Genomic DNA, 27,054 nt, shown 5'->3' on the forward strand with positions numbered 1-27,054 from the left:
TTGCTGGGAGACCTCAATGTCTGGGCAATCATTTACAAATAGCCTTTTGTCCTTACGTCTTAGCAGTGGCTGGTAGGGTCTGGCCAGGTGACTTCCCATGCAAAAAGGGAATCTTTAAAAACAATAGGAAAGTAGGAGGGTTTGGTCTTTGGCTGGCATACCAGAGGGAAGGAACCAAAGATCCCTAGGAGAGGAACAGCCCTAGTTTGGAAGGCTTAGCTGGAAAAGAAACAGTTTTAGGGTGAGTTTGTAATAAGTTTGCGTCCTGAGGTTTCAGTGTTAGAGTTAGCTAATCGTTTCTGTTGTTATGAGTTTGTAATCTACTTTGCTCTGCCTGTTCTCAATTATTACCACTTATATCCTACTGTTTGTAGTTAATAAAATCACTTTTACTTACCATCAAGCCCAGACTAAATAATTATTACGTGGGGGAACAATCAATGTGTACATTCCCCCTTTCATTGTTAAAGGGGGCTTACCTAAATACAGTAAAACTCCAGTTGTCCGGCATCCAGTGGTCAGCACTCCTGCTAGTCAGGCACCACTTGGAACCTGGAAGTGTTCCAGGCAGCCGGACAATTGGAGCTGCTCTGCCACAGGCTTCCCCGAGTCAGTCGCTGGTCAGTTTCAGCAGCGGCTGACTTGGGGATGCCTGGGGCAGAGCAGCTGGGGTGCTGCTGGGTTGCTCCTGTAACACTGTCCCTCTGTCCCCCCCACCCCACCCAAGATCCCTCATAGCCCCCCCTTCTGATAGTCCAGCATATCTGATAATCCGGCACCCCCTGGGTCCTAAAGGTGCCGGATTATTGGAAGTTTACTGTAATTGATTTGGGGTTCTAATCCCATTTGGGAATGGTATTCCAGGAAGCTGGGCCTTAAACTGCATTCTCCTTGGATCTGAAGAGATTTTAGTGCCTGCATTGCTTCTTGGGCGAGGGGGCATTGATCTCAGCTCAGGGTCTTGGCCCTACAGGACTGAGCAGTGAAAAGTTCCAGAGAGAGCAAGGAAGCGAGTGGCAGTGGCCTTTTCAGCCCTCCTGGAGGTCCCCTAAAGGGTCTCCTATTACCTCACCCCCTCACACCCAGTAAGCAGTGGAAGTGTGGGCAATGCTGCTAGACAATAGTGACCTGCCATGGTTAAGCAAATTCTCTGGCTAGTGGTCAGATCCTGAGAGTGTTGGACTAGAGTGGTTCAAACTGTCGCACTTTCCTATCTCACAAGGGGAATGAGGAGATGAATGAATTAAAGATTGTAAGGTCTTCAACTTCTCTGGGCCATATCAAATCATAGTTTAAATGTGTATGTTATTGTTTACAGTTTTAGTATCGATTTCTTGCAAATATTTTCTAATGTCATCTCAAAAGTTGGTGCTTCTGTAAATGTTTTCAGCAAATCAGTCATTCATGGGATGCATAGAAACGAGAGTTTTTGGATTTAAATAAGAATCATTTGTAAGAGGTGAATAGGGCCCTGAACACATAAATGGCTATCCCCATTAGAATGATTGGATCTGGAAAAAATGAACAGGAATTCTGCTGTTCCAATCTGTCCATCAATACAGCTTTTCAGACATTTTATATGAATTTTACAAAGGACAATGATGTGGTTTCCCTTTCCTCCCCGCTTTCAGTGATATTTTTTGAGGTGATACCTTTATGTTTGTATTAAGCTGCTCTCTTTCAAATTTATGGAAAACATCAAATGTATAGATGCAAAAATGTATGTGCCTAAAGGGCACAATTATGTGACTGCTCAAGTACAAATCATGGGGCCCTGTGAACAAGTGTTAACCAAAAATTTCTTGCATGTGCCTGTGTTGAGTAGGCATATTTTTTGCATGTCAGCATAACACTGTTTATGCTGTTCTGTAAAGGCAAAAATTAGAGCAAGTCATCCAAGTTAATTTCGTACAGACCACTAGCCAGTGTTGGTTATTTTTTCCTTAGTATAACTATAGATACACTCTAATCTTCCCTCTACCCTCTGAGTGTTTGTCTATTTCTCTATATTGTGAGCTTCTCTGAACAGGGGCAGGGATGATATAACTTGGAGTCAAGATCCTCTCTGGATGGCTAAAGGGTTCTTTTACACGAGGTGTCTGTCTACCTTGTGGGAAGAATCAGTAAAATCGTCTGTTGTAGAAATATTACTTGCCACACAGTACTGAGTCAAAGGCTTCACAAAGCTGCAGTCTGAGGTAAGCACTGATTCTTCTTGCTGTTTCCAAATTATATCATCAAGTGGTACTGTATCTTAGCTACTTGCAAACAGCACTGAATTGAGATAAAGGAGACATAACAGCAGTATCAATTACTCACACATATAGCCACTTTTACTGTCCCTTTTCTCTCATTCTGTGTCTTTTGGGAGTTCTTACTTAAAAAAACCCCTAAATATAGTGAAATTATATAGAAATAACTTGCTGGAATTTCTCTATTCTTGTACTTCCTGCAGATGGAGTCAAACAAATAAAATACCTAGAACGTTAGGCAGGAAAAGCATGAACATCAATATTTAGCAGAAGAAATGGAGTATTTTGGAAATCTTTTGAGCATACCTTTCTGAACATATAGTATTTAATGAGATTCTAACCTTTCAACCATAACTATTTACTTATTCTTACCTAACAGAAGTTTTATTTGTTTCCTGAAATGTCCACTGCTTCTGTGGTTGCTCAATAACTTGTGTAGAAGTTCCATGTAATTACTTCCATGTAATTTTTTTTGGTTTCCTTAATCATACTATGGTTTTTTCTAAGATTGGAATTGTTGCTATTTTGCAAACATCTATCATTTTCAAAATCATATCCTATTGTACCTCTGCATTCTGGTTTGGAGAATTTATTAAATATTTAATAAAGCAAAGAATAGCTGTGATCTTGTGGACTGAGTGAGTGCTTTGAGATCTATGGATAGAAAATGGTGTATAAATGTAAATGTTTTAAAATTGATTATATGCAATAAATTTTAATTGGTGATTTGAGTTTCCAGCTCAGGCCAAACTACCTTTCTTGATGGATCTGGATTGAATAGATTATTGCTATTATATTATTGTAATATCTTCCAGTTTGTTTGCAGTGTTCTACCAAATTAATATTATATTGAGTTATTTCTGTCATTTTCAGGCTCACTTATATTATTTGGAGCGATATCATTTTACTTTCTTGAGAATATTGTAGGTTCTTGCTCGTATTTATTGGGAAACAAGTCTGTTTTCTTCATTTATTGCTGCTTCTCTCTTAATTGCGCCTCCCAAACTACTTCTGTAGCTTTAAATAAGTACGAGTGTATGGAACTTTATTGTTAAAGACTTATCTAGACAACTGTTTCCTGCTGAGTTGTTGACTCATTCTTATATATACAACTCTGTTTTGACTCAGGAAATCAGTGGTGTTTTGCACCATCCTGATAGCTATAAGCATAGGAATCCTGATCAGCTACTTGTAGCAGTCAGTCAGAAGTGAAATTCTTCCTTTCCCTGCTTTTTAGTATTCCTATTGTCAGAGAAAGTTGCCATCCATATCATCCCTCTTCTTCTTTATATTAAACAATTTGAAATGTGATTACAAGTGGTTGGACATTTTCAATCTCAATTTTTATAGAAAAGAGGTTCTCTCCATAAAATTGAAATTGTCTGTTGAAAATGTCAAACTTTATCTTATCACCATACACATAAAAGTAAGCTTCCATCAAGAAAATTAAAATAGCTTCCTGTCATGGTATGACCTTATGGCTTTCCTTATCACCCATACAATCCCTAAGAGACATAGCACAGCAAGATGGCAACATGCAGAGTCCAGAACTGTCCCAGCATCCTGGCTTGATTCAAGCAAGCACCCAGCAGCTTAGTTACTGCCTAAGCCAAATGAGCTGAGCAGCCTCCGACTACACAATGTCAATTCTGCTTTCTGGCTTCAAAGAAAGAGTGAAATTGACAGAAGATTTCTAGGCCAGAAGCTAGCAATATTATTTTTCATTAAATATATCTTTTTCTGGTAATCCTTTCCCTATAATTTTTGTACTGATTTGGTATGGAAAGTTTATCTTTGGTTAGAATGGATTTTTGATTTTCATCGAGACTTAAATATGATGTTCCTAAGTGAATTGTCACAAGTAGGGATTGCATCTGTTACCTCTGATGCTTAAGCAATAGGCAGCAGTCTTTCCAACCACTACAAGTACATATAGAGTGCAATTAAACATCTGTAGCTGACCTGGATCAGTGGAATCTGACATGTAGGGCTTTGGCTAGGGGGCTGTTTGATTGTGGTGCAAGCATTTGGCCTCCGGCTAGAGTGTGGGAGACCCAGAACTTGAGCCTGAGCCTGAACATCTACACTATAATTAAACAGCCACCTTCCCAGAGCCACAGAAGTCTGAGTCAGCTGATCCATGGCCAGCCATGTGTTTAATTGCAGTGTGGACAGTATATACATCCTGTATATAGCCCAGCCGCTACAGGGCAAAAGAACACCACTCTAGGGAAGTGTGGGTTGCGTAATGCTTTTGGAAAAAGCTATATGCTATATTTTGACCCACTTAACACGACTCAGTGTACTCATCCTAATTAGAGATGTAGTTATTAAAATGATTAATGGTTTTGTCTCCTCTCATTCAATTTTATTTAAATATACTGTGTGTGTGTGTGTGTGTGTGTGTGTGTGTGTGTGTGTGTGTGTAAATGGACTGAAGAGTACACATGAACTACATTTTCGTTATAACTCTACCTGTAGAACATCTTGCTTTTATTTCTGTAAGTATTGTAGATCTAATTTTGTGAAGGAAAAAATAAGAGCTTGAGAAGTGCTGATTAACTAGTGCTGAATGGAAATGGAATGACCTTGGTAATCATAGGCCTGTCAGTCTCATGTCAGTGCTGACCAGGATAATGGAGCAGCTGACGCAGGACTTGATTAATCAAGAATTAATGGAAGGTAATATAATTAATGTCAATCAGCAAGGTCTATGGAAAAAAGATACTCTCAAACTCCCTGATTTATTTTTTTAAAGTTTTCAAGTTTGGTTTATAAAAGTAAGTGTTGATGCAATATATTTAGATTTCTGTAAGAAATTGTATTTGGTACTGAACAATATTTTGATTCTAAAAACTACACAGATTAACATTGCATATATTAAATGGATTAAAAACTGGCTAATTGATCTCAGTGTAATTGTAAATGGAGAATCCTCACTGACCTGGAGTTCTTCAAAGGCCAGTTCTTTGCCCTTGGCTATATACCGTATTTTCCGGCGTATAGGGCGACTGGGCATATAAGACGACCCCCTATCTTTTTAATTAAAAGATAGGGTTTCATCTTATACCCCAGCGCCCCTCCGCCTCCTTTGCTCCCGGTGTCCCTGGTCTGCTGGAGATGGTCCCCAGCAGACCAGAGGCACCGGGAGCAAAGCCGCCAGGAGCGCCTGGGCTCCCGGGCTCCCCCCCCCCCGCCCCGCCGGAGCCCCTCCGCGGCTTTGAAAGCCGCGGAGGGGCTCCGGAGGGGGGGCAGCCCATGCGCGCCTGGGATGCCCCGCCGCCGGCTTCCCCCGAGGCTTTCAAAGCCGCAGAGGGGCTCCGGCGGGCGGGCAGCCCATGCGCGCCTGGGATGCCCCGCCGCCGGCTTCCCCCGAGGCTTTCAAAGCCGCGGAGGGGCTCCGGCGGCGGGGCATCCGGCGTACAAGACGACCCCCGATTTTTGGGGGATGTTTTTTAACTTCAGAGGTCGTCTTGTACGCCGGAATATACGGGGTAACATTTTTTATCAAAGAGTTGGAAAAAAAAATACCACTGCTAAAGTTTGCAGATGATGTACAAACTGGGGGAGTGGGAAACAATGAGGAGGACAGGTCACTGCTACAGATCACTTGGTAAGCTTGTCACAGCCAAACAGTATGTGCTTTAATAAGGCTAAATGTGTAAATGGATGAACAAAGACTGTAAGTCATATTTACACAATAGGGTGATGCTCCTATTTAAACTGCTTTCCTCTATCTTGGAAGCAGTGACATTAACAAATATTTGGAAGTTGTGGTAGATAATCAGCTGAACATGAGCTTCCACTGCCATTCTGTGGCCAAAAGAGCTAAGGTGATCCTGGAATTATGACAGTCTAAGGTGCAATCGAGGCCAGTCAGGAGCTGACATTTCTGCCTTGCAGCCTTGGGTGCAACAGTGCTTCACCATTGTGGCTCCCAACCTAGGCTCATCACACACACCATGATGGTCAAAGCCTGCTTATAGACACAATTTTGGCTCAGCAATTTGGACCCCAGCAAACACTAATCACAGCTCTCACTCTGCTTTCTAGCTGTCTTCAGTATTACTTGCAGCAGGACCCCAACACACTGCCAATCCCATATCTCCCCCTCCATCCAATGTGTTCTGTATAGTTCAGCTCCATTAGGTTTGTTGTCCATTCAAGGAAACAATTTACAACTTGCCACCTTAAGCAGAGTGACCCATACAGTTCACAGTAGTGTCAAGGAAGTGGATCTCTTGTGTGGACTGGTATATTGGCAAAACTGGACAGTCTCTACAACAAAGGATTAATGGACACAAATCAGTTATTTGAAATGGTAACACACAGATACTGTCTCAAATGGCATGAACTGGATGGACCATTATATTCAACACCAAAATGATATCAAAAGTTAAGTATCAGGCACTTACAGCCCACTCTATTAGTCTCATTTAGCACGGACACTTTAATCAATAGGCTTTTTCCTTTTTCCTTTTCTTTTTCCTTTCTTTCTCCTCCCCCATCCCTTCTTTTTCTGCTTTGTATTTTAAACTGTGGGCCTTTGCTCAATATTTGTCATCTGAAGAAGTGAGTTGTGCCCACGAAAGCTCATGATACTATTTATATATTTTTGTTAGTCTCTAAAGGTGCATCTACACAGCAGGGCTTAACTCAAAATAATTTATGCAATTTGAGCTATGTCAATTGTGTAGTTTATTTCAAAATATCTTATTTCAAAATTTAGAGCACTCTTCCTCTGACTTCCCTTACTCCTCATACAATGCGGGTGTCAAAGCTGTTCCCCACTCTGGCACAACGAATGCAGAAGTTGGAGCCTGCAAGAGCACTCCAAAACCTTGCCTCTGGTACAAAAGCTCTTGTACAAAAACTTCCCCCCACAAAATCCTAATACCCAGATTTTGGGGGACTCACGGTCACCATAAAGTGCTTCGAACCGCAAAATAAAACTAATAGGAGTGGACACTTTAAACCAACCTTAGGAGCAGCCCAAGCTCTTTTTCCCCAAAATAACTTGAAAAAGAAAAGATAAACCAGCTCAGACATTATTTCCAAACATGCAAACAAGGATAACAATAAACCCTAAACTTTTCCCTACTTACACATTTTAAAAAGTCCATTTTTAGGGAAAGAAGCATCTCCCATCTCCCTCAATACCTGGGAGAAACTGCTCTGATCTTAAAACAAAGAAGAAAGAGAGAGAAACCCCTCTTTTCCAGTTGGAAATTTCTACCTGCATTGTTATTGGCTGACTGACCAACACCTTGGCTAGGTACATGAGTTAACCCCGTAGTCAACAGGTACTGGTCAGCACTCCTGATTATGAGTTGGGTTACAGGAGTTGGAGTAAAAAGTCCTCCAGCTTGACAGTATTTCAACAGTATTGCAAAATAACTATGTGCTGTGTACATGTGGACTAAGTTGTTTTGAAATAATGAGTTACAGGCAGTCCCCGGGTTACGTACAAGATAGGGACTGTAGGTTTGTTCTTAAGTTGAATCTGTATGTAAGTCGGAACTGGCTCCAGATTCAGCCGCTGTTGAAACTGATCAGCAGCGGCTGAATCAGGACTCCTGGGGCAGAGCAACTGGGGTGCTGCCGGGTTGGTCCAGTAGCGCCGAGGAGCGGTGCTGCGGGACCAACCGGCAGCGCCCCACCTGCTCTACCACAGGCCCCGGGCTTTGCTCCACGTCTCCCTGGTCTGCTGGGGGCGGGGGCACTAGCTGCAGGGAGACGCGGAGCAAAGTGGTGGAGGACCCGGGCCGGACCCGTGGCGCTTCCAGATCAGCGTGTCCCACCGCTCCAGTCCTCTGGGGCGAGAAAATCCCCGTTCGTAACTGCGGATCCGACATAAGTCGGATCCGCGTAACTCGGGGACTGCCTGTATTTTAAAATAATGTTGCTGTGTAGATGTACCCTAAGGTGCTACAGGACCATTTTTTTAAAAGTATCTGTAGGATACACTTGACTTGACTTACATTCAGGTAGGAAACACTTGATCAGAATTAGTTTAATATTTTCTGTGTCCTTACTGCACCAAAATGTTGGAGATAATTTTACCCTAAACATTTTTTTTCTTCCCATGTTCATGACTACTGGATCTTTGCTCATATTTTGTCTAGTGATTGGTACATTCCTATTAGTTTTTCTTCTCCCCTACTGATTTTTTTCTCGACTTTTCCCCATGTCCCTTTTCATTTATCATTCATATTTTGCATATGTGCCTATCATTTTGTCTCCTCTATTTTTCATTCTCTGTGAGTTCACCCCTTGAGACTGTAAATGTAAAGCTATTTGAAGGAAATTTATGTGTCGAATTATAAGACTGACTCAATGAATGGCTCCCTCTGAGACTTTTCACCATGCAAGGCATGAATTTAGCCATATGAAGTGGAAATCCATCAACTTCATGAACTGATTACAAAGAGAGATAGCTGAATTGGAATTCATTTGCAAATTGAACATACTCAGTTTAGGATTGAATAAGGATCTGAACTGGTTAATGTACTACAAAGCAGTTTCCTCTCTCTGGATTATCACATCTTCACATCAAATGCTGTGAACAAGCCACTTCCACCCTGATTTGCTTGTGTTAAGGAGGCTAATTAAATTCTTCCCTATCTATACTTCTGCCTCTGTTACTTTCATTCCAATTGATCAGATGAAGTGTGTTTTACCCACAAAAGCTTATGCTCTAATAAATCCATTAGCCTCTAAGGTGTCACAATACTCTTCATTGTCAAACACAATGAAATTGGTAAGTGTGAGAGAGAATGTAACGCACCACAAAATGGGTGCTAACTAAATATATCAAGTTTATTTTTCAATGTACCCATCCCACTTATTGAAGTCTGTAGTGCATAAGAAACAATAACACAATAAATCTAAGCTGTCATGTTAAAATTGCTAAAAAAATATTCTAACCATAGTTGATTGATCTTTGTATTCAAACTGCTCCCAGAGGAAAAGACTGCAAGATCTATTGAGCCTGCCTAGAAGAGCTAAAAAACTCTAGCACTGTTGGACCAAAGTTTGAATTAAATTCCAGAGTTTGTGTATTTGGTAATATTTTGACTTGGTTATCAATATGTTATCATAATATTTTGTTGTGGTTATCAATGCTCACTTTTATTATTTTTTTGCAACAGTGTGACACTGTTGACTCATAGTTAACTTGTATGATCCCCAGATCTTTCTGCAGTACTCATTCCTAGGCAGTCATTTACTGTTTTTTGTATACAATAAAACCTGTGCTATCCGGCACTTAACTAGCCAGAAAACTTTAGAAACCAGCAAATTTTTGAGCCGAAAAAAGGAAATTGGCACTTTATGCCGGTAGCGCAGCATGAACCTGGGGGAGTGGTGAATGGTCGCTCTGGCTGCGTGATGCCAGGCTGCATCCCCCTGTGGCTCATGGCCACTCAGCACCCCCCTCCGCACCTTGTGGCCTCTTCCCCAGCAGGTCAGCCCCGGGGGGCTCCCGGCAGCCCGCCCCCCCCGTGGCTTGTGGCCACTGTAGTAGCCCGGCACCCCCGCGCCTCCTGGCCCTCCCCCACAGGTCAGCCCCCTAACGGCTCCTACCATCTCTGCCCCCTACCTTCCACCCCGTCTCACCAGGCCACATTGTGGCCCCCCCCCGAAGGCCATATCCCAGTCCTTGCAGCACTCTGCCCCCCAGTAGGCCCTGCACAGCTCCCGCCCCACTCCCAGATATCTGGAATTTTCAGAAAATTGGCCCCGTGCGTGGATTGGCATGACCTAATCCTCTATATGCTATTATCCAGATCATTGATGAAGATATTGAACAGAACTGTTTCTTGCACTACCCCACTTAATATGCTTTTACAGACTGACTGTGAACCACTGATAACTACTCTCCGGGAACAATTTTCCAGCCAGTTATGTACCCACCTGATTGTAGTTTCATCTAGGTTGTGTTTTCCTACTTTGTTTATGAGCTCACTCCCACTCTCTTCTGTTTGTTTTCCCTAAACCTAACTACTATTGCCTCTGTCTTTTTTCAGAAATTACCTTCAGTCAGCTGGCTCTCATCCAAGCATAGTCTCTGCCAGACACTTGGAAATCTACATAATTATGCATACTAGGTCTGATGAAATAGAGATGTGGAGCAGAATACCATCAGCGTATAAATGGCAATGTAGTCCAGACTATCCCATCCTCTTTCCAACTCCTGCACACATGCACCAAAATGGAAGATGAGAAATTCTATGCTAGCACCTTTTGGATGTTTGTAGATGGCAGCCATTTCAGGATAACTCTATTTCTTTGTGAGAGTGTCTGCAGACTTCTCAGCTACACTTTATCAACATTTTGGAAGATGATGATTAGATCTAAAAGAGAGCATGTGAACAGCTGATCTTTATCAAAGATCAACATGATAACTGTCATATCCAGATATGCATCCCTAAATTCACAGCTACACACTACTGTAATAACTGTAATAATCTTTGCACAAAATATGACTTGTAAGAACATAGAATGGCCATATGGGGTCAGACCAAAGGTCCATCTAGCCCAGTATCCTGTCTGCTGACAGTGGCCAATACCAGAAGCTCCATAGGGAGGGAACACAACAGGGATTAATCATGTGGTCCCTCTCCTGTCACCCATTTCCAGACAGGGGCTAGGAACACCATTCCTACCCATCCTGGCTAATAGCTACTGATTGACCTAACCTCCCTGAATCTATCTAGCTCTTTACTGAACCCTGTTAAAGTCCTTGGCTGTGTCTAGACTGACAAGTTTTTCCGCAAAAGCAGCTGCTTTTGCGGAAAAACTTGCCAGCTGTCTACACTGGCCACTTGAATTTCTGCAAGAACACTGACTTCCTACTGTCTGAAATCAGTGCTTCTAGAGGAAATACTATGCTGCTCCTGTTCGGGCAAAAGTCCTTTTGTGCAAAGCCTTTGCGCAAAAGGGCCAGTGTAGACCGCTCAGATTTGTTTTGTGCAAGAAAGCCCTGATCGTGAAAATGGCGGTCAGGGCTTTTTTGCGGAAAAGCACATCTAGATTGGCACAGACGCTTTTCTGCAAAAAGTGCTTTTGTGGAAAAACGTCCGTGTCAATCTAGACGCTCTTTTCCGCAAATGCTTTTAACGGAAAACTTTTCTGTTAAAAGCATTTGTGGAAAATCATGCCAGTCTAGACGTAGCCCTTATCTTTACAATATCTCTGGCAAGGAGTGCCACAGGTTTTGAAGCTCTTCACAGCCTGCTTTGGTCTTAACTATCTTGAGGCAGATGATATCAAACTCAACTTTTTCCACCTCACTGAGTACCCCAATCTCTAGATAATTTATAAATAAGATGAATAAGATTAGTGTCATTTGAAAACTATTAAGTCACTTGTCAATAATATCATAGGGTATGTCTACGCTACCCCCCCTAGTTCGAACTAGGGAGGCTAATGAGGGTGACAGAAATTGCAAATGAAGCACGGGATTTAAATATTGCATGCTTCATTAGCATGTTCCCAGGTGGTCACCATTTTGGAAATTGACTAGCCTGGAAGAACTGCCCGCATCTACACGCGGCAGAGAAGGGCGATTCTGAAATAAACCCCTTACTTTGAATTAACAGTTAAACCTCATTCCATGAAGTAAGGGGTTTATTTCGGAATCACCCTTCTCTGCCGCATGTAGACATGGGCTAGTCAACTTCCAAAATGGCAATCGCCTGGGAACATGCTAATGAAGCGCAGGATATTTAAATCCCATGCTTCATTTGCAATTTTGGTCACCCTCATTAGCCTCCCTTGTTTGAACTAGGGGGGTAGCGTAGACATACCCATAGTGAACTGTAGGTAGCAACATTATATATAAAGCTCTCCTCCACCTGCATGATATTTAAAGTGAATGTTGAAACTCGCATAGGCTCGATTAGGTCAAAATGGTCAAAACAGGCCTGTCTTAAACAAAGGGGTGCATGTTTACCTCAGTTTGCATATAAACTGTAAACAGAGTTATCAGACAGTAAGTGCGAGAAGAAAGAAGGCAAAGGAATGTACATTTCAGCATACGAACAGAGATAGCATGAAGCCTGTTTCTTTCACCAGGATCCATGTAAGGATCACACCCAAGAACATGCTTTTTAAAGGGGAACTTAATTATCAAAGCGAGCGGCAAAATCATCCCAAGTTCTCTCTCCCTTTCCATCTTTCTTTTCAGCTAAAATAAAAACAATCATTGGACCTTGAGAGCATATGCTGACCTAAAGTTTGATGTTGTTGAGAGCCCAAGAAGACACAAGAAAGCATTTTGAGCACCCAAGGCTGTAGGGCAGGTGATGAAACTCACTGGTCTGGATTGCACCCAGGAATGTCATATCAGGTACAAAATCAGATGGAACTGGTTCAAGGAAAGAACAAATATGATCAGAACTGCTTCCTCATGCTCTTTTCCAAAGTGTTTTGCCTCATCCTCACTAAAATAAACTGGAAGGGTGTGTGTGGGGGGGAGGGGGAAATGGGGAAGAAACTGCTGACATAATTAGTGAGGCTGTCACCAGCAAGAACCAGTTTCTTTAGAAGGGTCCTAATTCTGACATCCTGTTGTGTGTACTGGGATATACTTAAGGTGGTGATGAAACATGAAAACTTCCAGGGTCAGTACTATCTCTCTTGGGAGTTTTTCCTAGGAAACTTCCTTGGGTCATGTGACAGAGGTGTTTAGGGAGAGGAGGTAACCTGGGATAGCAGTGGATTGTTGTGACAAGTAATCCCAGACTGCTGATGGTTCAGGTTTCAGGTCTTGAGCAGTGTAGGAAGAAACTCTCTTCTGCCTTACCCAACAAGGACTGATGAGTATTGTAGTTACTGGGGGCAAGTGGGAAATATAGCCCCTCCATAGGAGGCATTCTGGGAAGGGAGTAGGACCCGTTTTGGAAGCTGAAACTTTGGGTCTGATTGTAAACAAGAGAAGTCCCTTTTTATTTTGATTTGGGATTCCCTACATTAGGGCAATCTTTAATAAAAAGGGCTTTGCTCTCAGAAGACAGATTTTTGAGAATAATGGTTACTATGTAGACAATGATGCTACAGTGCTTTCAAAGGGTAATGTTTTTGGAAGTTACTGGGCCTCATGGCATCTAAAGCATACCTAACTCCACATGTCAGACTCAGAATGAGGCCACTCCAACACTCTTTTTAAAGAATGTGAAGCCCAGTATGCTAAAAATACCCACAGTACTGAATGACATTCAACTTTCTCCAATGTGGTGGTTACATCCACAGAATGTCCTCAGAGGCGTATTGTTCAACCCACTTCCTCCTGTGTTAATAGTCACCACAGATGCACTCAAGATTGATTGGCATGTACGTCTACACAGTCTTGTAGTTCAGTGGCTTCCGAATTTCAAAGAATTTTTGTCACACGCAAACTTACTAGAACAGAGGGTGAATCATTTGGCTTCCAAGACATTTCTTCTGCAGATTTGCAGTAAAGGTTATCCAGGCAGCCTTAAGCAACAATACATAATGTGATCACACAAGGAGGTGCTCAATTGACTTACTGAAACCCCAAAGCAATAAAACATTGGGACTAGGTTAAATAGAATGCACTAATTGCCTTAGATGTTGCAAAATAAAACAATGAGATTGCACGTAGTCGCAACAGAGACACTTCACTGCTGCATGAGCAGTCTTTGCAGAATTCAGTTATCTGGAGTTTTTTCAGTCATTAGCAGTTTCTGGAATTAGATCTGTTTGTCACCACATTCAATGCAACATGCCCTCAGTTTTGCTCAAGAGCAGGTTAGGACAATCCGTCTTTGACAGATGCTTTCCTTCTATATTAGGGCATGGATCTAATGTATGCATTTCCCCCCATTGTCTTTAATTCCCAAAGTTGTAAAGAAAACAAAACAAAACAAAACAAAACGGCCAGAGTCATCTTCACTGTTCCAGAGGGACTGAGACAACAATGGTACATCAAGCTATTCCACTTATCCAATGGCAAATCCAAGTTGCTGCGGTTGTCAACAATCCTGCTACCACAGGAGAAAGGGGGGGAGCCTTTCACCTACATCTTAAATCTTCACCTCAAACAGTTTTGGTAACAGGACTTTGAGACTACGTCTACAATGCACAGTCATTTTGGAATAAGCTATTTTGGAATAGTTATTCCAAAATAGCTTATTTCAAAATATCTCATGTACACTGCAGGAAAACCTCAATATTAGTCCGAGGCAGGCTTCTCTAATGTAGATGTGTTATCTCAATTTAGAGTCACAAGATGAATAACTTAGAATGGCCCTGGTGAAGGGTTATTTAAAATAGCAGAAGTGAAGCATCAACACATGCCTTATTTAGAAATAGCTATTTTGGAATAGGTGTTATTCTTCACAGAATGAAGTTTACAGAAGTCATAATAAGTCAACGATTATTTTGAAATTATTTCAAAATAACGGAATTGCTGTGTAGATGCTTGCATAGTTTTTTTAGGAATAGTGACTATTATTCCAAAATAACTGTGCTGTGTAGACACACCCTGAAAGAACTAGACATGTTGGCTACGTCTACATTGGCCCCTTTTCCGAAAGGGGCATGCTAATTTTAAACTTCGTAATAGGGAAATCCGCGGGGGATTTAAATATCCCCCGCAGGATTTAAATAAAGATGTCCGCCGCTTTTTTCCGGCTTGTAGAAAAGCCGGAAAAGAGCGTCTAGCCTGGCCCGATCCTCCGGAATAAAGCCCTATTCCGGAGGATCTCTTATTCCTACTTCGAAGTAGGAATCCCCCGCGGATTTCCCTATTACGAAGTTTAAAATTAGCATGCCCCTTTCGGAAAAGGGGCCAGTGTAGGCATAGCTATGATGTTCCACTGAGCTTCAGTGAATTCTTGTTAATGCTAGAACACCTTCTACTAGGGAAGTTGTCATAAATGGGAAATATTCATAATATGGGCAGCTAATAGAAATATGGACCCAGTATCCGTCCCTGCTCAACTGATCTTAGGGTATATGTTTCACTGAAAGACAGAGATCTGTCAGTAACCTATATTAAAGATAGTCTAGCAGTTATTGCATCAATAGATGCCAATATTATGGGTAGATCAATTTTTTCACATAAGCTGGTGAAGAACTGTTGAAAAGTTTATTGCACCTTCATCATCCCATTTTTGACCCCCATTCCTACATGCAATTTGAATTTAGCATTAACTCATGCTTTCCTCATTTGAGACATTGTGGGATTGTTCCCTGTGTCATCTTTTTATAAAGTCAGCTTTTGTAATAGCCATCACTTCTGGTAGAAGAACTAATGAGCTTCATGCATGGATGGCAGACACCTATGCCATACTATTTTTCATAAGATAAATTGAGGCTTGGAAGATCCTAATTCCTTCTGAAGGTAGCTTCAGGTTTACATGTTTACTCAGACATGGAAACTTCATACAAATAAAGAGGGATGCTAGATTATGTTCTTCAGATGAAAAAAGAGTGCTCTCATTATTAGATTAGAGGATTGGGCCAAAAGAAATCTGATGAGGTTCAACAAGGACAAGTGCAGAGTCCTTCACTTGGGACTGAAGAATCCCAAGCATTGTTACAGGCTGGGAACCGAATTGTTAGGTAGCAGTTCAGCAGAAAAGGACCTGGGGATTACAGTGGATGATAAGCTGGATATGCGTCAACAGTGTACCCTTGTAGCCAAGAAGGCTAATGGCATATTAGGGTGCATTAGGAGGAGCATTGCCAGCAGATCTAGAAAAGTGATTATTCCCCTTTATTCGACACTGGTGAGGCCACATCTCCAATTGTGTCCAATTCTGGGCCCCCCAATATGGAAAGCATGTGGATGCATTGGAGAGGGTCCAGCAGAGGGCAACCAAAATGATTTGGGGGCTGGAGCACATGACCGAGGAGAGGCTGAGGGATTTGGGCTTGCTTAGTCTGCAGAAGAGAAGAGTGAGGGGGGATTTGATAGCAGCCTTCAGCTTCCTGAAGGGAGGTTCCAAAGAGGATGGAGAGAAGCTGTTCACAGTAGTGATGGATGACAGAACAAGGAGCAATGGTCTCAAGTTACAGTGGGGGAGATCTAGGTTGGATATTAAGAAAAACTATTTCACTAGGAGGGTGGTGAAGTACTGTAATGGGTTACCTAGGGAGGTGGTGGAATCTTCATCTCTAGAGGTTTTTAAGTTGCTGCTTGACAAAGTGCTGGCTGGGATAATTTATTTGGGATTGGTCCTGCTTTGGGTAAGGGGGCTGGACATGGTGACCTCCTTAGGTCTCTTCCAGCCCTAGGATTCTATGATTATCTAAATAAGGGTATGTCTACACTACCCCGCTAGTTCGAACTAGCGGGGTAATGTAGGCATACCGCACTTGCAAATGAAGCCCGGGATTTGAATTTCCCGGGCTTCATTTGCCTAAGTGGGGAGCCGCCATTTTTAATAGGAATCCTAGTTCGAACTACCTAGTTCGAGCCCCGTGTAGACGCACTGGATGGGGTTCGAACCAGCGGGGTTTTAAAAATGGCGGCTCCCCGCTTATGCAAATGAAGCCCGGGAAATTCAAATCCCAGGCTTCATTTGCAAGTGCGGTATGCCTACATTACCCTCCTAGTTCGAACTAGGAGGGTAGTGTAGACATACCCTAAGTCTTCAGGTCGTTGCCTAAATTATTTGTCTCAAACATGGTACTTTGAAAGATAAAGCTATTGCAGCACAGTCCCTATCTAGATGGATCAGACTTTGTCTTAAAGAGTGTTATAGAGCAGCTTGGTATTTCCCTCTGGGTTTTCTTAGAGGTCATTCTACTAGAGGAATGGCTTCATCTGCAGTTTTCTATGAGCATATTCCCCATATTTAAATTTGCAAGGCTTCTACTTGAAACACAGTTCACATTTTTTATAAGACATTGTAAGCCTATAGGACTTGGGGAAAGGCACCTCTCCTTGGGGTCAGTGGGTGGCCACTCCACCCCACTACCCTCTGCTTAGTCTCTTGGGTAACTAGCTAGGCCCTTCAGCTCTTCAGGGCTGATGGCTGATCAATAAACAGTCCAGAGCCCCAGGTCTCAGTTTGGGGCGGGGCAGCAACTAAAGAGTTCAGATCCTCAAGCCTCAGTTTGGGGTGGGGCAGCAAGTAAAGAGTCCAGCGTTCCTGGCCTCAGTTTGGGGCAGGGCAGCACATAGTATCCAGTGGCCCAAGGCTCAGTTTGGGGCGGGGCAGCACATAAAAGAGTTCCAAAAGCCAACCCCCTTGCTCACAGCGTGGCAACAGGCAAACAAACAGTTCAAAAGTCTTGGTATGGACACCCAGCTGGATCCCCCTGTTTGGGTGGGGATCTGGCTGGTGCAGGCTGCTGTGGAATAACAGCTGAGGGGGGAAACTGCCACCCAAAGGTGGGATGGCAGGGGGGATGCCCAGGGCCCTAGTAGCAGCAGAACTGTCTGCTGCTGGGTCAGCGGGGATCCACTCTGGAATGCGCTGTCCTGGTTCTGGCTCAGCCACGTGGTGGTCGGTCGCCTCTGGGCTTCTTCCCTTCTCCCCCTTGGGTGGTACCTGATTCTGCTGCAGGTCTTCTGGGTGGTGTTGTTCTGGAATCCATAGCCAGGCAAGCAGTCCCTCCAATCACTGTCCAGTAGGAGTCCCAATGGCCCAGGCCAGTCCTCCACCTCTCCTGGGTCCAGCTCTTCCTCTGGGTGCACAGGGGAGACTTCTGGCTCCTTCTGGCACTGGGCTCACCCTAGCTTCTCTGGAAGGTCTTTTATAGCTCTGGCCCTGCCTCCTGGCATCCTATCAGGTGGGTCATCGGGGCAAGATGTTGCCTACCAAAGTTCAGGGAGGGGTGCCTCCCTCTCAGGGTCAGTGGGTGGCCACTCCCACCCTTTACAGACATTAAAGCTGGGATCCATAGCTGATGTCCATTTTAGTAGAGGTGTACTTGCATCACTGTTCAATTAAAATTCTACACTTGCCTTCATTTATTGATGGGGACTGAGAATATAACACTTGAAAACAAATTGAGTTACTTACTTGTAACCAGAGTTCTTCAGGACAGGCTCTGAATATTCAACGTATCCAACTGTATGATGAGTCCTAATTCTGTGGTTATGTGGTGTTCTGTTTTAGGGATTGGAAGGAACTGAGGTACCAGTGATACCAATATTTCTTCTATAGCCATGGACTCTGAGAGCATTTGAGTACTATGGGCAAGACATTGCTTTTAGAAGGTTCCATCATCCTTCTGCACCCACTTGTCACATCCCAACCATTTGAATATGCATAGTTGTTCACAAAGAAATCTGGTTTCCAGAAAGTAGCCTTCATTTCCCTGAAAAATAAAAAGTTGCTCAGCACTATTTACACGTCTTGCTGAAAGATGGTGACAGTATCTACAACTAATAGAAATTGGATTCTCACTGGACTTCTACAAGACTTCACCAGCTAAAAGGACATGATTCTAAAAATTCATTGGAGCTGCCCATCTAAAAAGGTTCTCTTATGTAGAACAATTTTTCTCAGGACTATAGTTGTTGAAAAGCACCCATTAAAACCAAGTTGATAAAAGAACTGAACCTAATAGGAATGGCAACGTACATAGCACAAATAGTGGTTGAGTCCGCGATGTAAAATCATAAATCAACAATTCCTAGTTGTGCTTAGTTCATCAGTCATCATTCAGAGTTCTTTCTGTCTGTCTGTCTGTTCCATCTGAAGTGGCCCTTTCTGGCTGAAACTCAGCCCTGCTTCCTTTCTCTCTTGATAGCTTTTCAATTAGATTATCTGATGCCCCTAAAGTGAGTGGGGCTTGCCAGCCCCAGGCTAAACCCATGGGCAGGCCACTCTGTTACATACCCTCATAGACATTTTCATGTTCTTTCCTGAACAGCACTTTTCTTTCCGCATATATCTGAGTCTGGATCAGAATTGAAGCTTCTTGTGATTGCAAGAATTTCTGTCTGGATGCTATAGAAACTAAAGTAAAAGCATGACATCTCCAAGGCAACAGAGAAATAACATTCAAAGCATCTTTTCCCTTAAGGGTCTGAGGAACTCCCAAATTGCAGACCAAACACTGACTAGATATAGGGATGTTTGAAAGGAAGTATCTATGACTTACTGGTAAAATTGAGCCTGGGAAATCACACCCTATGACTCTGGGAGAGACTTTATTGTGTAGTATAGGCTGCAAAGGAACAAGGCAGCGATACTGGAACATTTTTTAAAGTGGTGGTGCTGAAAGCCACTGAATCAAATTGCAAAATCCTGTATATAATAGAAACCACTTCAAGCCAGGGGATGTGGCAACCCCCCCCCAGCATTCCTCATTCAAGCACTTATGGAACAGGAATTTCTGAATAGCCTACTATAAACTGAAGTCCCTAACCATTTCTCTCTGCATGAGGAACAAGTGTGAGGAGAATTTGTCGAAGTGCCAGACCAGAATCTAGGAAGCTGCTGTCTCAATAAAATCAAATAAGGTAAGGGAGTGGGGTGTGTTAATGTAACACTTGATAATCGTGGAAGGAAAAAAAGGACTAACTGTTGTGTCTTTTTCAGAGACAAAAAACGTTAGGTCAGGTGTGCCTGGCAGAATTTAAGTGTAAAATAAATTATAATAATTGTATAGCTATTAAAAGAAAAAAAAAGAAACTTAGCAATATAAATGGAGGAATTTGACAGAGTTAAATTTAAGGAATCTCCAATAGTTAAAAGTTATGTAAATAGACAGTTAAGGCACCCACCCAATCTCTAATTCTTCCTCTGAAGTGACAGCATCCTTTCATTTCCTTATTTTGCAACATCAGGACTAAATCTTTCCTCCTGTGCTTAAGGGTTTGCCGTGTCAGATTTCTGTATTGCAAGCTGTGTTGGGCTTCATTATGGGGAACTTGCAAACTAATCCTCAATGTGTTTTATTTTGAAAAATGCACTGCTGTTAGAGCTGGGCAAATAACTGACTTTTTGGTTTGTTGGCAGTTATGAAAAAATGGGGGGAGGTGGAGGAAGTGAGCATGGTCAAATGAAAAGCAATTAAAAAAATCAGCAAATTGAAAAACAGGAAGGGAGACATTTCAGCTATTTTTAATTAAAGCGATAGTGTGAAGAGCTAGAATACAAAACAGGAAGTGTGGGTAGCACTAGTGATGTGCAACCTTATCGGTCTTCCATCTTTCAATTTGAAGCTGTTTCACTTTGTGTAGATAATTAAATATTCTTTGAAGCAGAGACTGGATTTCAAGGTGTCCCCTGCTGCTCTCCCAGGTGACTGTCCCAACTACTAGGCTATAGAATCATTCTCACCATTTCTGGCCCAATGATTATTTATACAGAGTGTAATAACTTCAGTAGGACAGATTGAGAGCCCAACCCCAGAATAGCCTCTGAGTGATAACCACTCAACTGGGTTGGGTGAGATCTATGTTCCATCACCTCTGGAACATAGTTCCATCACCACTGTGGGTTCTAGCCTGAAATTTTATAACAAGAAGTTTGGTTAATGTTGAAATGTTTAATTTCAACACATCTGAAATTTTTCCTTTATTACATTTTCAGAAACTAACAAGTTTACTTAGTACTTTGGCTAAGCCCTATCTGTGGCTTTTTTTTGGGGGGGGGGGAGTTTGGATGAAAAAATTTGAGTGTCTCATCTGAAAAATTTTGCTCAGCTGTTTTATAGTTTGTAGAGTTATAGTTAAATATAACATGCCAGTTTCATGATTAGCATAAACTTTGTCAACACACTCCTGGTTGCTTTTTGCTGTAAGTAGTTTTATTTACTGAGTTAGGCTAAGGAGGTTTGTATTTGTAGATGCAATAGTTCTGCAACCACTGATACTTGTAAAAGCAGTGTAACAGGGGTATTAATGGAGACTAGAACACGATGGGGGGCATTGAATCTAGCACCAAAATCTTTCTCAGTTGTATGTATCAGGATTGAACTACTTGTTGAGTAACAAAATTTATTTTAGATGCAGGCTTTTTGGTTTTCTTAAATTATGCAAATTAAGAAATACAATCGAGTTTTGTAAAGTAATGATTTATATAGATATTAACTAAAATGGCTAAATTCCTAACTTACACTATTTTGAAACAAAGGGAACACATACTTGAAACGCAAACAAGGAGAGAGAATGTTCTTGTGTACTCAGGGTTTTTTTTTCCTTTACATTGTTTCAAGAAAAATAACAGTCAATTGTGTATCTAGAATCATGGTAAAACCATGTCAACAGCTCTGCCCTTTTCAGAGAGCAGGTTTTAAGAATTCTCTTGTTCCACTGTTCAGCTAGTCATTTGTTTCCATCCTGTGACCGTCTTCCTTTCTAGAACTGGGGAAATCATTTGGAATTTTATTTTTGAATCAAGGAACTTTCTCATGGCTTGTATTCCCACCTGTTGTTGTTGAGACTGCTTGCTGAGGCAGTATTTCTAGTTCTGGCACATGCTGCTGCTGTGACTGCTACTCCTGGCTGGCAAAGTTACTGATTGTGACAGATAATATAATCTAAAAATCATGGAAGCTTTGTATTTGCTCAAGAGGGCGTTTCAAATGTCATGAAAGTGAAACATGGTAATTGTCATATTGCTCCTGGTTTCTTTTGATTTCATTTTGTAATTAATATATAATTATGAGAACTGGGATAAAGTTTTCCATTTTCTCCAGTCAGATACGTAGGTTCATGTCTTGCTCCACCATTTTTTTCAAGACGATCAAATCTATTAAATAAATGGAAAATTACTTTTTGGAAAGCTAGTTTTGAGAAGGGAGGCCCTAAGTTCTACAATGATGCATGTTATCTATTTATAATGTTCATTAAATATTTCATAAAATGTGCTTCGGACTCAGGCCAGAGCGCCTTGGACTTAAGAGGGTAGGCGGGAGGGACCCGTCACATTCCTCCATAGTATAACACATACATGAATACATTTATTAGAATACTTTCAAGTTGCTGTATAAATCTTGAGGAGGACTCCTGAGCTCACTGTCTAGAATTTAAAATTTGAGTTTCAATTACTGGATTCCCATTTATGCCTTCCAGAAAGTAGTATATAGCCTAATAAATGGAGGTTTATATAGTAGTTTCTGTTTCTCGGAGTAGCTGAAATCGTGTATCTAAATAATGGGTTTTATTTATGGCTTGCACAGATGATCAAGTGATGAAAAAAGAGAATTTCTGCACACCAGATGGAGGGTTGCCTTGTAGGCAACCACAAATTGAATTCTGTGAGTACTTAGCTCTCACTCTTGCTTCTACATATTCCCTTTATATTCCCCCCCCCCCCCCTTAATTTAATTTACTTCTAGAAGATATTTTCAAAGGTCTAAGAAGCTAGGAGAAAAACAAGTGATAGTCTTGTTTTGAGACTACATGACCTGCTTTATCCAGGTCTCTCACTTTATCCTCATAACTGTGAGGGGAATTTATAACTTTAGCCTCAACATGATGTCTCATCCAGAGATATCTTTGTTGGCCTTAGGTCATCCTGCAGCATTCATCTGTTGTCCCAGGCTTTTTGGTTGTGGATTGGTTGAATACTGGACAATTGCTGTGTATCATCTTCTCTTTGATCTGAAGAGCTTTGGCTTTCAAGTTTTGGGATTGAGATAGGGGTGTACATACATGTATGTGTAAGGGTCTGGGACATGGCCAGTCTGATCCAGTGGTCATAGCTGGGTTGTTGCCTACAAGTCAAGGACAGTCACTAGGTTGTAATCAATGAGCAGGGCTCAGTAAAATTATTAGAGTTGGAATTGATATGAAGGATTAGAGTCCTTCTGGCCCTGTCTGAAGACCAGAGATGATATCAGGCTGGAATCAGGGTCAGACAGGGATGAGAGATTGGAGATGAGTAAGCAAGGTGTGGTCCAGTGTTCTCTCTAAGATTTTCCATCCATGAGTAGAGTGGGTTTTGTCTTGTGCACTGATATTGAGGTCATGTGAGCTTATTTGGATGTATGCCACGGTTGCACCCACCAGTTACTAACAAATATTTTTATATATAATATGATATACAATGATAAATGATTTTATATATAAATGATATTTGTTAGTAATATAAAATGTTATGGAAGAAAGAATACTAAAACAGCCCTTTCCCAGTCACAAAGAATACAAAGAGCTGTGTGACGGGCTGTCACTGACCTGGGGGCGGGGCGGCTGGAGCCCCCGCCGGCAGGGGGCTGATGGCCAGGCTCGGGTCCCCCAACACTCCCCCAACGCGAGCCGGAGGAGGTGGTGGGCTGGGGCACTACCCCCGCGCCTACGCCGGCTGCGTGAGCACAGCCAGTTCCCCGCGGCCCCGCACAGCGGGGGCGGGGCGGAGCGACGCAGCTGCTCGGCAGGGCTGCACGCCGGGACGTGCCCGGAAGGGGCGGGGCCCCAGGGAGCGGCCGGCGCAGCGGGCCAATTCAAAAGGGCCCGCCGCCAACGGGGCAGGGCGCAGGCTCCTCGTGGCGGCGGAGGAGCAGCCATGGCCACAGGACGGAGCTGGAGCGCCACACCGCACGGCTGTCGGCCCGGCGCTGGTCCTGAGGCCTCCGGGACAGCCACTGCCCCTGGCTCAGCCCCTCGGCAGACGGTGGACGAACCCCACCGCGCTGGACCAGGAGGGACCGGGACAGCCAGAGGCGAGCCGGGATCGGAGAACCCTCCCCAGAGACCTCACCCGGGCACGGGACACCGCAGGCCGCTGAACCAGGGTAGGTTCAGGGGTGCCAGGCGCAATCGGCACCCGGAGGGAGGAAGGAGCCCGGGGCAGAGCGCTTTTGGTGGCCGTGGGTGGACGAGCCGAAGGGGGGAGAATCTTCACCCCATCCACCGTGCCAGGGCGCTAGTGGCCCCGGCGCTCAGGGCCCCGGGCTGGGACCCAGAGAGAGGGTGGGACCGGGTCCCCCTCCCTCCACACGGGGAGCATCTAGCACCCGACAGCCACACGGGACGGAGGAGAGCAAACTAGAACCCCGGACTGGGGAGAACTTAAACTGGGGGCGTCGGCCCCACCCCGCACGGCGGGTACTCACTGCTAGGGTTCGCTGACCCCCCCTTCCAACTGGGAGGGGGTGATCGCACCCAAGGGGCCCGGGCCCCGTACCAGGGATCCGGGAGCAACAAAGGACAACAGGAGGACAAAAGGGGTCCGCAGACCCCCCCTCGCGGACCGAGAGAGGGTGATCGCACCCCGCGCCCTCGCAAGCTGTTAAATCAGAACTTTCACCCAAGCATCCTTATTACTACGACTGACTCTAAGTGCCATAGTACTGTATCATGCCATCAGTTACAGATAAGGTAAAAAGATATCACTCCCCCCACGCCCACACACACGTCTGCAAAGTTTGAACAATTAGCTATTTTTCTTAAAGGCCTGTGCTGTATTGTTACATAACACGAGTAATAAATGGTGGCAGGAATGGATTCCTTGGCAAAGAGCAACTGCTGCTCTTCTCAAGGTTGGCAGAACCTGACCTGCTACAAATGAACTGTTAATAGTACTTTGCAATGGCTAGAGATATGGAGCCAGAGCTGTGGCGTGGCTGCCCCAGGCCCGTGGTGCATGGTGACTGCAGGGTGAACTATTATAATATGAGGGATTCTGATTATTGTGTCCTACATCTTTGCTGTTATATTGTGCTCCTTTCTTTCCTCTTGGATGTTCCTTCATCATCAGTAGAAACTGTATCCTATTCCATGCTGCCTAAAACGCACTCCCATGGTTTTAAAAAATGGAGGTAAGGGAAAATTAGCAGGAAGTAACAAAAAAGATTTTCACTCTAGTTTGTTCACGGATAACAAGTTGAGCTGGTCAAAAATGCTGAAAATTTCAGCCGGGGAAAATTCTACTTGTAAAAAAAGATTATTTTTTTTAGGAAAAGTAAACATTTTTCATAGAAAAAGGTTTATTTTGTTAAAGGCTCAGTTGTCCTTCAGAAATTGTCAACCAGCACTGGCAAAGAATAATTTTTGGTGAGACCCAGACTGCGTTGTCCATTTCCCCACTCCAGTGTTGCCACCTTTTGTGATTTTTATTATAAGACTTGCATTACTTATTTTAATGCCTCACTGGAAACAAGAGCTTGTATCCACAATGTCAGCTTTCACCTTTTTTAAAATTGTATTTGTAGTTCTCACAGTTGCAAAGGAAAGCTAGAAAATGTGAAGCAGGTGCCACCCTAAAGGCTCAAATGCCAGATGGCAAATTAATTTTTTGTACTTGTTTGAGTAATGAATTGTATGTGATCATGGTAAGACTATGGCAAGTGCTTTGAGAAAAGTGGCAGTGCAAAACAGACACACAGACGCACTTAAACAAATGAGTGGCAGTGACATTAATAGATCCAGATTTCTTGAAAATGCTGACAAATGTTGAATACCAAATCACTGAGCCACAAAAACCCACTGCTCCTTTTTTTAGTCTTTTTGATGAAAATATGGTCTATGAATATAATAACTCTACATAACAACGGCCATACTAGGTCAGACCAAAGGTCCATCTAGCTCAGTATCCTACTTTCTGACAAAGGCCAATGGCAGATGCCCCAGAACAGGGACTCATCAATTGATCCCTCTCCTGTTATCCATTTCCAGCCTTCGACCAACAGAGGCTAGCGACACCATTCCTACCAACCCTGGCTAAGTAGTATTGATGGACCTAACCTCCATTAATTCATCTAGTTCTTTCTTGAACCCAGTTCAAGTCCTGGTCTTTACAGCATGCTCTGGGAATGTTATTCATGTTCTGATATTCTGTTATCAACTATCCCTCCCCCTTCTAAGGGTGTGTCTAGACTACAGAGTTTTGTCGACAAAAGTGGACTTTTGTCGACAAAACTATACCTGCGTTTACACTACCTCTGAGTTCTGTCGACATAACTCAGCAGTTTTGTCGACGTTGGTAAACCTCATTATATGAGGCATAACGCCTTCTGTCAACAGAGTTTCTGTCGACAGAAGGTGTTATTGCATGTAAACTGTCCTTTGCGTCTACACTACCATGTCGACCAAGCAGCTTGCTTTGTCGACAGAACTGAATGTAGTGTAGACACTCTTTGTTGACAGAAGTTTTGTCGACAGTATCTGTCGACAAAACTTCTGTCGACAAAAGCCTGTAGTCTAGACGTACCCTAAGTCTGAGATTTTTGAACAGCTTGGGCAACAATTTTGCATGCCGTAATGCCTGCAATCCCAGTTCCATCAAACTGGAAAGACTACACTTTAAACGCTCTAATGTATCATTTGTAGATTGGATTTCCTTTACTTAGCTATGCTGTACTGATATGGCAAAGATGAAATTGGTTCTGAGTTCATAGAGCCTCATTGCCTATGTTGAAAAACGTGGCTTTCAGAGAGAGCGAGTGAGCTACTGTTCTATGAATCCAGAAAAGCCTTTTTCTTTCTGTCCACATGTTTTAATTATGGCAGTGTATGTTGGGTTATATTGAGACTATAATGAAAGGGCATATTACTGCTTTGCTTATAACATTAATATGGTTCTAACAAAATTTGCATTCCTACCTGCTCCCAACGTTACGTTGTTTTTATATAGTTCCTGGTTAGATGGTAGATGACCACACACAGGCTAGAGATCTGGAAAAAAGCCCACAAGAATGTTGTAACTGGGATCAAGTCAATGGTGGTTATTTGGAACCCTCTATCTGTAGTATTTTTTTCTAAATTCCCTATCACTCTACACCTCACCTATCACATTAATCTACATTTATTAACATGTTGTGAATCCTACACCTTTCCAGTTTGGGGGCACATCAGATTAAGCCAGAAGCAACCTAGAAGCTTATTTGAAAGCAGATGAGTGTTTCCAGCTCTTCCCCTCTGCGTGGG

General features: G+C 42.9%; 1 protein-coding gene across 2 annotated transcripts in view; it reads left to right on the top strand.

The window, feature by feature from the left end:
* Positions 1 to 27,054, top strand: part of PDE4D (phosphodiesterase 4D) — a 1,058,382-nt gene that overhangs the window by 144,794 nt on the left and 886,534 nt on the right. Inside the window, exon 1 of one of the 2 annotated variants that reach the window (XM_075932866.2) lies at positions 1,972 to 2,198. The exons of the other annotated variant lie outside the window; for it this stretch is intronic. The gene's annotated coding sequence lies outside the window, so the exon portion shown is untranslated. Of the gene's footprint in view, positions 1 to 1,971; positions 2,199 to 27,054 lie in introns of those variants that run through there. 2 annotated transcript variants of the gene reach the window in all.

Source organism: Pelodiscus sinensis, chromosome 6 (assembly GCF_052426305.1).
Source record: "Pelodiscus sinensis isolate ZL-2025 chromosome 6, ASM5242630v1, whole genome shotgun sequence".
NCBI lineage: Eukaryota > Metazoa > Chordata > Testudines > Trionychidae > Pelodiscus > Pelodiscus sinensis.